Below are 12934 nucleotides of genomic sequence, written 5' to 3'. Positions count from 1 at the left end.
TCCTTCATGTCTTCCTTCATGTCTTCCTACATGTCTTCATGTCTTCCTACATGTCTTCATGTCTTCCTTCATGTCTTCCTTCATGTCTTCATGTCTTCCTACATGTCTTCATGTCTTCCTACATGTCTTCATGTCTTCCTTCATGTCTTCATGTCTTCCTTCATGTCTTCCTTCATGTCTTCCTACATGTCTTCATGTCTTCCTACATGTCTTCATGTCTTCCTTCATGTCTTCCTTCATGTCTTCATGTCTTCCTTCATGTCTTCATGTCTTCCTTCATGTCTTCCTACCTGTCTTCATGTCTTCCTTCATGTCTTCCTACATGTCTTCATGTCTTCCTTCATGTCTTCATGTCTTCCTACATGTCTTCATGTCTTCCTTCATGTCTTCATGTCTTCCTACATGCCTTCATGTCTTCCTTCATGTCTTCCTAATGTCTTCATGTCTTCCTCATGTCTTCCTAATGTCTTCATGTCTTCCTACATGTCTTCATGTCTTCCTACATGCCTTCATGTCTTCCTTCATGTCTTCCTACATGTTTTCCTACATGTCTTCATGTCTTCCTACATGTCTTCATACATGTCTTCCTACATTTCTTCCTTCATGTCTTCCCTCTTGTCTTCATGTCTTCTTTCTTGTCTTCCTATATGTCTTCCTACATGTCTTCATGTCTTCCTACATTTCTTCCTTCATGTCTTCCTTCATGTCTTCATGTCTTCCTTCATGTCTTCATGTATTCCTTCATGTCTTCCTGCTCAGGCTCACAAGTGCATACACAGTGATCTTTATCCAGAACTCCAGTGTGAATACTACTTGAAGTTATAGCATCTAATTTGATGTGTAGCCTGCTGTACAATCATTCATGACGTTTTCCCCTTTCCAAAAAGACTGCCCTGCCCTGTCTGGCATCTAACTATTCAACCCATTTCCCTCCAATTAAAGGCATGTAGGTGCGCATGCTATTGCATACATAAAAGGCTTTTGAGTTCAACTTTTGTGCCAGAGCTTGTATCTGTAGATAAATAGCCAGCCAAAGCTTTAGAGCGTCTAACAAGAACCTACAGTATATTTCTCAAAGGACAGGATATGAGGCATGCAGGTTAGTGAAAGGATAGGTTACTGTGAGACACGTAGCTACACATCACCTTTGATGGACCTCAAAGGCTTGAATGAATTCATCTGAGGTCTCCTCACCCATCACTAGTGTCCGTCTTCGGAGGTGTGGTAAATTGGTTAATAGACCAATAACAAAGTGAGTTCCAAACCACTCTGCCAATAACAGATCGTTTTCAGTTTTCCCCTCCCTATTCAGACCTCTCCCAGACAGTCCATGCCAAATTATTGCTTGGTAGTTTATTAGGATCCCCGTTAGCTGTTGCGAAAGCAGCAGCTACTCTTCCTGGGGTCCACACAAAACATGAAACATGACATCATCCAGAACATTAATAGACAAGAACAGCTCAAGGACAGAACTAAATAGAAATAGTTGAGAAGTACTTTTTTCCTAAAAAGCTTGTCCATTTTAATGAACATTTATTACAGTAAGGTACTTCATTGTTTTCCAGAAATGATATAATATTCATATAAAAATGGCCTTTAATCAAAATAAGAAAAACTCGAGCACACACACTGTTTACATTTTATTAAGTGCACCTTTGCTTTTTAATAACCCTTCTCTGTCGCGCTCAAGTAGTGCACTGTGTAGTGAATAGGGTTCCATTTGGACAACATCCTAGGTGTAAGGGGGAGCAGTGTGTTGAGGAGAGAGGAGAACCAGGGCAGTGGGGGAGTCCCACACTATGGGCCTACACACATACGCACACACACACACCTGGGAGTTGATTCGACAAACACCAGTGGAGTACAGGAATCTCATGGCAACCTAAACACAGCTGGACTGGGCTGACCCCCCCCCGCACACACACACACACACACACACACACACACACACACACACACACACACATACACACGTAGACACACACAGACTGTACAGTCCCCCTTGGCTGATCTCTCTCCCACCATGTAAATAGGGAGGGAGAGAAACGTGACCCACATCTCCTGTCTCTTCCCTCTCTTCCCTCTCCCCCTCTCTCCTCCCTCCTCTCTCTCTTTCTATCCCCTAGCCCTCCCCCCTCTCTCCTCTCTTCTCCCTCCTCTCTCTCTCTCTCTCCCCTAGCCCTCCCCCCTCTCTCCTCTCTTCTCCCTCCTCTCTCTCTCTCTCCCCTAGCCCTCCCCCTCTCTCACCTATCCCTCCCCTCTCTCTCTCCCTCCCATCTCCCTACTCTCTCTCTCCCATCTCCCTCCTTTCTCCCTCGCATCTCCCTCCTCTCTCTCTCCCCTATCCCTCCCATCTCCCTCCTCTCTCTCCCCTATCCCTCCCATCTCCCTCCTCTCTCTCTCCCCTATCCCTCCCATCTCCCTCCTCTCTCACCCCTATTCCCCTGTCCGCCTGCACACCTCAAAGGTTTCAAAGTGAAGGGATGTAAAGTCAAGTTGGATAACAGAGAGACACTCTGCTATGACTAGACCTCCCCAAAATGTCTACGTTTTTTAAGGTCGTCCACATGACTTCAACTTTTCATCTGTAAGTTATTTTAACGTCTAAAAGGACTACACGGATAAATTGAGGTGTTATTTTAACAGTAATTACCCTAAATCTTGTTAGTTGTGTTACGTTAGTTGTTTGGATTTAATTTCAACAGTCCCTTTAGGATCCCAAATATCACCTTATTCCCTATTGTATAAAGTGCACTACTTTTGACCCACCCCATAGGAGCCCTGGTCAAAAATAGTGCACTATATAGGGAATAGAGTGCCATTTGGGAAGCATAAATAAGTGTCCTATTGTTCTAGTTCTATTGGATTAAACCGAGCCATTCAGACAGATAAATTAGCATCGGAATTCAGTGACATCATCATTAGGATACATGGACGAGAACCACCCGGATAAAAGGCAGTTATGTCATTGGTTAATTTTTTTTTAACGAGGTACATCAACAACACAAACACCATAGGTCCAGGGTTCCCCTTCCCCATTTCACTTTATTGCATTTTATTTTCTTTTTTTAATTACATTTTTTTTACCTTTATTTATTCAGGTTTTTCTCATTGAGATAACATCTCTTTTCCAAGAGAGACCTGGTCCAATAGCAGCAGGGGGAACAATGTTTCAGACAAAACAACTTATATACACGAACACAACATTAAACACAACTATAAACACACAAACAGCACAACAATTACATATTACGTTAAAAACACGAAAGTCTTGACCAATGAGTTGAGTTGGAAATAATGAGTTGGATAGAAATAAGTTGGATATAAATAAATGTATTGTCAGATACATCAGATAGGTGTAGTGAAATGTGTTGTTTTACAGGGTCAGCCATAGTAGTAAATTAGGGTTAATTGCCTTGCTCAAGGGCACATCGACAGACTTTTCACCTAGTCGGCTTCGGTATTTGAACCAACGACCATTCGGTTACCGGCCCAACGCTCTAATCGCTGCCTGCGGCCCTAAAACAACAACAAAGCTCTTAGATGTTACGTCCCCCAACATAGGGGACTCAGAGCGGTTCTTGACAGGTTCCGACTGACATTTCTGTGTACAGCGCGCACTGTGAACAGCACAACAATTTGGATTTCCTGTGCCTCAAAAACTCAACAGTAGTAGTTTAATCTCTGTGATGTTTTAGAGCGCTCAACAGGAACAAATACAAAACCATTTTGTAGAATTGAAACAAGACCACTTTGTTTTGGTCACAGACGGTCAAAATCACTTTGTGCTTCAATCTGGAGTTGTAACAAGTCTGCACACATTTGAGTGGTGTCTCATTGCCGCTCAGAGGACATTTGGCAGAAAAATGTCTGTCGTGAATTATATGAAATGGTGCCAAAATTGTACTTTCACTAAGTATGATCATATTTATTTTACAGTTATAAAAAGGTGAAATCTTATAAGTTGTTAATAATTGTTAATGATTGTTATTATATTTAGGAAGCATTTCAGCAATTTCAAGCCCTATTGCTTCACTTTTGTTGCATAGGAAAGAAATCAGACACTGTATGATTTTTCATCATATTTGAGCTGTGTACTTAAGCTTGTGTCGTTGAAAGTGAGTAGACCTCAACAACGTAGAACTACTTTTTCCAGAAAGTTGCGTTCCAGACCTTTCTAAAACTACATAGCATTACGAGTTGTTGTGTATGGCCATCTCCAGAAAAACGATGACATTACTGGTATGTCTGTTTAGGCAGTAATGTACATTTTGCCCTATCACTCAAGATTAGGATGGATCATGTTGTTGCCAAGGGAGACCATGAGAACAGATGAAACAACAGATATAACAGGAAATTGCTCCTTAATGCCTTACTTGGCCAAACAGAACCTTTCCACAGAGGGTTCTACATGGAACCAAAAATGGTTATCCTATTGGGACAGCCAAAGAACCCTTTTGGAATCCTTCTTTCTAAGAGTGTACTCAGACATCTCTGCTATACATTATACAGTTGAAGTCGGAAGTTTACACCTTAGCCAAATACATTTAAACTCAGTTTTTCACAATTCCTGACATTTAATCCTAGTAAAAATTCCATGTCTTAGGTCAGTTAGGATCACCACTTTATTTTAAGAATGTGAAATGTCAGAATAATAGTAGAGAGAATGATTTATTTCAGCTTTTATTTCTTTCATCACATTCCCAGTGGGTCAGAAGCTTACGTACACTCAATTAGAATTTGGTAACATTGCCTTTAAATTGTTTAACTTGGGTCAAATTTACCTTTAGTCATTTAGCAGACGCTCTTATCCAGAGCGACTTACAGTAGTGAATGCATACATTTCATTAAAAAAAAAGTTTTTCCGTACTGGTCCCCCGTGGGAATCGAACCCACAACCCTGGTGTTGCAAACACCATGCTCTACCACCATGTGGCTCAGTTGTTTCGGGTAGCCTTCCACAAGCTTCCCACAATAATTTGGGTGAATTTTGGCCCATTCCTCCTGACAGAGATGGTGTAACTGAGTCAGGTTTGTAGGCCTCCTTGCTCACACATGCTTTTGCAGTTCTTCCCAAAGATTTTCTATAGGATTGAGGTCAGGGCTTTGTGATGGCCACTCCAATACCTTGACTTTGTTGTCCTTAAGCCACTTTGCCACAACTTTGGAAGTATGCTTGGGGTCATTGTCCATTTGGAAGACACATTTGCGACCAAGCTTTAACTTCCTGACTGATGTCTTGAGCTGTTGCTTTAAAATATCCATATAATTTTCCTCCCTCATGATGCCATCTATTTTGTGAAGTGCACCAGAGCCTCCTGCAGCAAAGCAGCAAAGCACCCCCACAACATGATGCTGCCACCCCCATGCTTCACGGTTGGGATGGCTTGCAAGCCTCCCCCTTTTTCCTCCAAACATAACGATGGTCATTATGGCCAAACAGTTCTATTTTTGTTTCATCAGACCAGAGGACATTTCTCCAGAAAGTACGATCTTTGTCCCCATGTGCAGTTGCAAACCGTAGTCTGGCTTTTTTTATGGCGGTTTTGGAGCAGTGACTTCTTCCTTGCTGAGCGACCTTTCAGGTTATGTCGATATAGGACTCGTTTTACTGTGGATATAGCTACTTTTGTACCTGTTTCCTCCAGCATCTTCACAAGGTCCTTTGCTGTTGTTCTGTGATTGATTTGCACTTTTTGCACCAAAGTGCGTTCATCTCTAGGAGACAGAACGCGTCTCCATCCTGAGCGGTATGACGGCTGCATGGTCCCATGGTGTTTATACTTGCGTACTATTCTTTGTACAGATGAACGTGGTACCTTCAGGCATTTGGAAATTGCTCCCAAGGATGAACCAGACTGTGGAGGTCTACAAATTTTTTTCTGAGGTCTTGGCTGATTTATTTATATTCTTCCATGATGTCAAGCAAAGAGGCAGTGAGTTTGAAGGTAAGCCTTGAAATACATCCACAGGTACACCTCCAATTGACTCAAATGAAGCTTCTAAAGCCATGACATCATTTTCTGGAATTTTCCAAGTTGTTTAAAGGCACAGTCAACTTAGTGTATGTAAACTTCTGACCTACTGGAATTGTGATACAGTGAATTATAAGTGAAATAATCTGTCTGTAAACAATTGTTGGAAAAATGACTTGTGTCATGCACAAAGTAGATGTCCTAACAGACTTGCCAAAACTATAGTTTGTTAACAAGAAATTTGTGAGGTGGTTGAAAAACGACTTTTAATGACTCCAACCTAAGTGTATGTAAACTTGCGACTTCAACTGTATATGGGGGACAATACCAGAGTAAATGATCTGACGATTCTGTCCCTTCGCAGCAAAATCTGCAGAGCTAAGATTCTTGTATACCCAATATACGGTATATAACATTCTGTTGCAGGCAAGAATTTTGTATAATAATTTTAATTGAAAAACTCAAAAGTGTTGAATCAAGTAAATCAATATATCTCCTGGTAAAATAAATATCAAATGAAGTGAGTATAAGTGGAAAAATCTTTATTTATAAAGTGAATAACTTCAATATAAATCATCTCCTGTGTGATAAATCACAGGGTTGTGGGTTAGGAAGGCAGAACATGTTAGAGAGTATGGGGGTGTTTGGGTGGAGAGCTCTGATTCTCAGAACAAATAGGAAGGACCTAACATTAATAGGAAGCGTGTATAAGTCCTCTCCGTCTCAAACACACTCAATCACATCAACAAATCGCCCATACTTAATTAAGATAGGAGTGAATTCGCTGAGCCGGTGTGTGTGTGTGTGTGTGTGTGTGTGTGAGTGTGTGTGTGAGTGTGTGTGTGTGTGTGTGTGTGTGTGTGTGTGTGTGTGTGTGTGTGTGTGTGTGTGTGTGTGTGTGTGTGTGTGTGTGTGTGTGTGTGTGTGTGAGAGAGAGAGTCTCTACGTGTCTGATATTAGTTGCCCTACTGTCTGCACACTGTGTTTTGCCCAGCTGCATGATTCAGGGAGCATTTTGGGGTGACGATGGGTGTTTGTGTGTTCGCAAGTCAAATGTGTCTGTCGAATTAGGTTATCAAACCCCCCCATTCAACTAAACCTCCCTCTTCCCGCCCCTTCGTGCAACCCCCATCCCTTCACCCAGTTGGGCACGCAGTGCGACAGCCTAAGTCTTCCCCCCTGTCACGGACAATGGATCTGGCTTACCTCGGGGACCTAGCGGGGTGTGAGCAGCCTGGTGGGGAGAGAGGGGAGGGGGTAGGGAGAGAATCTGTCTGGTCATGGGTTCTGTTTTCTGTTCCGTACGGGTCTTACAGGGTTCTAATAGGAAGTGAGGTAGGCTGGGTTGGAGTGGTAAGGCCACTGGCTTATGGGTAAAGAATAGGCTCTATTGTGTCTATTGTGAATTGCAGTCTGGCTGGTTGGAAACTTCTCTCTCTCTGGATGGATGGATGGTTGCCATAGATGGAGAGAGGGGTGTGGAGGGGAGAAGATAGTGGGTGAGGGAGTGAGGGTTAGGGGTGAAGGTAAGGGGGTTAGGGGTGAGGTTAAGGGTTGAGGGTAGCTGACTAAGGCTGGATTAAGCTTTCGATCCTAGTGGGTACTAGGTTTGATTGTGTGTGTGTGTGTGTGTGTGTGTGTGTGTGTGTGTGTGTGTGTGTGTGTGTGTAATTGGTTATAAAGGCAGGGTGAGACGTGCTGTTATCCATCTGTCTATCCTATACACACGTGTGTGAACATGCATGTCTGTGTGTATCTGTGCACCCTTCACTCGTTCCCATCTGTCTATCCTATACACACGTGTGTGAACATGCATGTCTGTGTGTATCTGTGCACCCTTCACTCGTTCCCTGGAGGAAGAGAACATGGGGTGATAAAATGAGAATGATTTAGCAGTTATTATGGGAGCCAGTTATTATGGGAACCAGTTATTATGGGAACCAGTTATTATGGGAACCAGTTATTATGGGAGCCAGTTATTATGGGAGCCAGTTATTATGGGAGCCAGTTATTATGGGAGCCAGTTATTATGGGAACCAGTTATTATGGGAGCCAGTTATTATGGGAGCCAGTTATTATGGGAACCAGTTATTATGGGAGCCAGTTATTATGGGAGCCAGTTATTATGGGAGCCAGTTATTATGGGAACCAGTTATTATGGGAGCCAGTTATTATGGGAGCCAGTTATTATGGGAGCCAGTTATTATGGGAACCAGTTATTATGGGAGCCAGTTATTATGGGAGCCAGTTATTATGGGAGCCAGTTATTATGGGAGTCAGTTATTATGGGAGCCAGTTATTATGGGAGCCAGTTATTATGGGAGCCAGTTATTATGGGAACCAGTTATTATGGGAGCCAGTTATTATGGGAGCCAGTTATTATGGGAACCATTTATTATAGGAACCATTTATTATAGGAGTCAGTTATTATGGGAGCCAGTTATTATGGGAGCCAGTTATTATGGGAGCCAGTTATTATGGGAACCAGTTATTATGGGAGCCAGTTATTATGGGAGCCAGTTATTATGGGAGCCAGTTATTATGGGAGCCAGTTATTATGGGAACCATTTATTATGGGAGCCAGTTATTATGGGAGCCAGTTATTATGGGAGCCAGTTGTTATGGGAGCCAGTTATTATGGGAACCATTTATTATGGGAGCCAGTTATTATGGGAGCCAGTTATTATGGGAGCCAGTTATTATGGGAGCCAGTTATTATGGGAACCATTTATTATAGGAGTCAGTTATTATGGGAGCCAGTTATTATGGGAACCAGTTATTATGGGAGCCAGTTATTATGGGAACTAGTTATTATGGGAACCAGTTATTATGGGAACCAGTTATTATAGGAGTCAGTTATTATAGGAGTCAGTTATTATAGGAGTCAGTTATTATGGGAGCCAGTTATTATGGGAACCAGTTATTATAGGAGTCAGTTATTATGGGAACCAGTTATTATAGGAACCAGTTATTATGGGAACCAGTTATTATGGGAGCCAGTTATTATGGGAGCCAGTTATTATGGGAGCCAGTTATTATGGGAACCATTTATTATGGGAGCCAGTTATTATGGGAGCCAGTTATTATGGGAGCCAGTTATTATGGGAACCATTTATTATAGGAGTCAGTTATTATGGGAGCCAGTTATTATGGGAGCCAGTTATTATGGGAACCAGTTATTATAGGAGTCAGTTATTATGGGAACCAGTTATTATGGGAACCATTTATTATGGGAGCCAGTTATTATGGGAGCCAGTTATTATGGGAGTCAGTTATTATGGGAACCAGTTATTATGGGAGTCAGTTATTATGGGAACCAGTTATTATAGGAGTCAGTTATTATGGGAACCAGTTATTATGGGAACCAGTTATTATGGGAACCATTTATTATGGGAACCATTTATTAGAAACACCTACAGATACATCATTTTTACTCTTATACATTTACCAGACACTCTTAACCCGAGAGGAATCAAACCCACAATAATTACAAATAATTTGTAGACTGGCTGCATGATTACAAATAATTTGTAGACTGACTGGAAATAATTACAAATAATTTGTAGACTGACTGGAAATAATTTGTAGACTGACTGCATAATTACAAATAATTTGTAGACTGACTGGATAATTACAAATAATTTGTAGACTGGCTGCATAATTACAAATCATTTGTAGACTGACGGCATAATTACAAATCATTTGTAGACTGACTGCATAATTACAAATAATTTGTAGACTGACTGCAAGTTGACTGCAAGAAGCCCACACAGATATAATATTTCACTAAAACATCATCACTTCAAACCTGACTTACATTGTATACGATCACATACACTGAGTATACTCTACATTAGGGACATATTCCTCAAATTGAGTTGCACCCCCCCCCCCACCCCCCCCCTTTGCCCTCAGAACAGTCTAATTTCGTCAGGGCATGGACTCTACAAGGTGTCGTAAGTATTCCACAGGGATGCTGGCCCATGTTGTCTCCAATGCTTCCCAGAGTTGTGCCAAGTTAACTGGATGTCCTTTGGGTGGTGGACCATTCTTGAAAACTGAGTGGAGTTCTTGACACAAGCCGGTGCTCCTACTACCATAACCCGCTCAAAGGCACTTCAATCTTTTGTCTTTCCCATTCACCCCCTGAATGGCACACATACACAATCCATGTCTCACTTGTCTGAGGCTTAAACATCCTCCTTTAACCTGTGTCCTCCCCTTCAAAAATTGAAGTGACATCAATAAGGGATCATAGCTTTCACATGGATTAACCTGGTCAGTCTATGTCATGGAACGAGCAGGTGTTCCTAATGTTTTGTCCACTCAGTGTATATTATATCTCTCTAGTATGCATGGGAATACTTGGTAACAGATTTCCAAAAAGAAACTCACTTGGAGCATATTTCCTGGTGTTTTTACAGTCTTTTATCTACCCACCTCTCTCTACCTTCTTTCTCTCTCCTTTCAATCCATCCCTCCTTCTCTCTGTTTATAGTTAAGTTTCATTTCAAGTGCATTTAACTTTGACTTTGACCACTTCAGGAGTAAACAACACCATGTTAAGTCTTCAACATCTCTCCTCTCCTCTCCCTTTCCCCCATCCCTCCTCTCCTCTCCCTTTCCCCATCTCTCCTCTCCTCTCCCTTTCCCCCATCCCTCCTCTCCCTTTCCCCATCTCTCCTCTCCTCTCCCTTTCCCCATCCCCCCTCTCCTCTCCCTTTCCCCATCCCTCCTCTCCTCTCCCTTTCCCCATCCCTCCTCTCCTCTCCTCTCCCTTTCCCCATCCCTCCTCTCCTCTCCCTTTCCCCCATCCCTCCTCTCCTCTCCCTTTCCCCATCCCTCTTCTCCTCTCCCTTTCCCCCATCCCTCCTCTCCTCTCCCTTTCCCCATCCCTCCTCTCCTCTCACCTTCCCTCCATCCCTCCTCTTCTCTACCTTTCCCATCCCTCCTCTCCCTTTCTCTCCTTTTTGGAGAAATGTCCTCTGGTCTGATGAAACAAAAATAGAACTGTTTGGCCATTATGTTTGGAGGAAAAAGGGGGAGGCTTGCAAGCCGAAGAACACCATCCCAACCGTGAAGCATGGGGGTGGCAGCATCATGTTGTGGGGGTGCTTTGCTGCAGGAGGGACTGGTGCACTTCACAAAATAGATGGCATCATGAGGCAGGAAAATTAGGTGGATATAGTGAAGCAAAATCTCAAGACATCAGTCAGGAAGTTAAAGCTTGGTCGCAAATGGGTCTTCCAAGTGGACAATGACCCCAAGGATACTTCCAAAGTTGTGGCAAAATGGCTTAAGGACAACAAAGTCAAGGTATTGGAGTGGCCATCACAAAGCCCTGACCTCATCCTATAGAAAATTTGTGGGCAGAACGGAAAAAGCGTGTGCGAGCAAGGAGGCCTACAAACCTGACTCAGTTACACCAGCTCTGTCAGGAGGAATGGGCTAAAATTCACCCAACTTATTGTGGGAAGCTTGTGGAAGGCTACCCAAAATGTTTGATCCAAGTTAAACCATTTAAAGGCAATGCTGCCAAATATGATTTGAGTGTGTGTAAACTTCTGAGTTTAAAAAACTGAGTTTGTAAAAAACTGAGTTTAAATGTATTTGGCTAAGTTGTATGTAAACTTCCAACCTCAACTGTAACTGTCTGAGTGTTAAACATGAGTTCAGACATGGGGAAAGAATGAGAGAGTTAAATTATGTCACCATAGATGCCAAAGAGTCTAACAAACACCTTAAAAGTGACTTCTTACCTAAAACAGACTAAAAGTGTATCCTAGGACTTGGAGAGAAAGAGAGCGACAGCAAGAGAGAGAGAGTTAATGAAGGAGAGAGAGGGAAGGGAGACAGAGGCAGACAGTGAGAGAGAGAGAGTTAGTGAAGGAGAGATTGAGAGAGAGAGAGGGAAGAGAGACAGACAGAGAGAGAGAGAGAGTTAGTGGAGAGAGAGAGAGAGAGAGAGAGAGAGAGGGAAGGGAGACAGAGAGAGAGAGAAGAGAGAGAGAGCGAGTAAGTAAAAGAGCGAGAGAGTGAGTTAGTAAAGGAGAGAGAGAGGGAGGGAGAGGGAGACTGAGATGGACAATGTGTGAGAGAGAGACAAGGAAGGGAAACAGAGACAGACAGCGAGAGAGAGAGAGAGACAAGGAAGGGAAACAGAGACAGACAGTGAGAGAGAGAGAGAGAGAGAGAGAGACAACCAAGGGAAACAGAGACAGACAGCGAGAGAGAGAGAGATGGACACAAACAGAGGGCGGGTGTAAACTAAGACTAGAATGATCACATGTCAGAGTGTTAGTTTAACCCGCCCCTAACCCATTACCGTCTGGCTGTCACAGAGTTTTTCTGCCAAAGACATCCTTAACTGACATATTTGACCTAGCCAGGTAATATGGCTCTCTGGCGCCGCCATGTGGTAATGGTTGGCTAGTGCAAGATGATAGTGGTAGTCGAGAAGGTTGTCCTTTTTGCAGAAATTCCTTGATTGGCAAAAAAGCCCTGTTTATGATAACATACATACACTCACTGGCTCTCTGCCCTTCACGCATACACACAGACACACACACACACTCTCTGTCATACCTCTCTCTCTCTCTCTTTCTCTCACACACAATATCCCCCCCCCCCGCCGCCAAAAAATAAAAAATGGGGATGTTCCTTCCTGGTCACAACTCCCTCAGCACATCCAACAGAGAGTGTAATTGAAGACTGCTGCTTTTAATTGGAGAGTTGATGTCGAATCAACGTGTTTGTGTGTTCAGATGTTTTCCTAAGATTCATATGAGGTTGGAAAATGTATAAATATGTTCAAAGATGAGGAGAGAAAGACACTGAGATACACACTGAGTGTACAAAACATTAAGAACACCTGCTCTTTCCATGACAGATTGACCAGGTGAATACAGGTGAAAGCTATGATCCCTTATTGATGTCAGGGTAGCCTAGTGGTTAGAGCA

At 42.7% G+C, this 12934-nt stretch overlaps 1 protein-coding gene across 1 annotated transcript in view; it reads left to right on the top strand.

The window, feature by feature from the left end:
• Window positions 1-12934, top strand: part of LOC115194641 (collagen alpha-6(IV) chain) — a gene marked incomplete in the record, with an annotated part of 90988 nt that overhangs the window by 35139 nt on the left and 42915 nt on the right.

This window comes from Salmo trutta, chromosome 5 (assembly GCF_901001165.1).
Source record: "Salmo trutta chromosome 5, fSalTru1.1, whole genome shotgun sequence".
Lineage (NCBI taxonomy): Eukaryota > Metazoa > Chordata > Actinopteri > Salmoniformes > Salmonidae > Salmo > Salmo trutta.
This window is presented reverse-complemented; position numbering and strand designations above follow the sequence as displayed.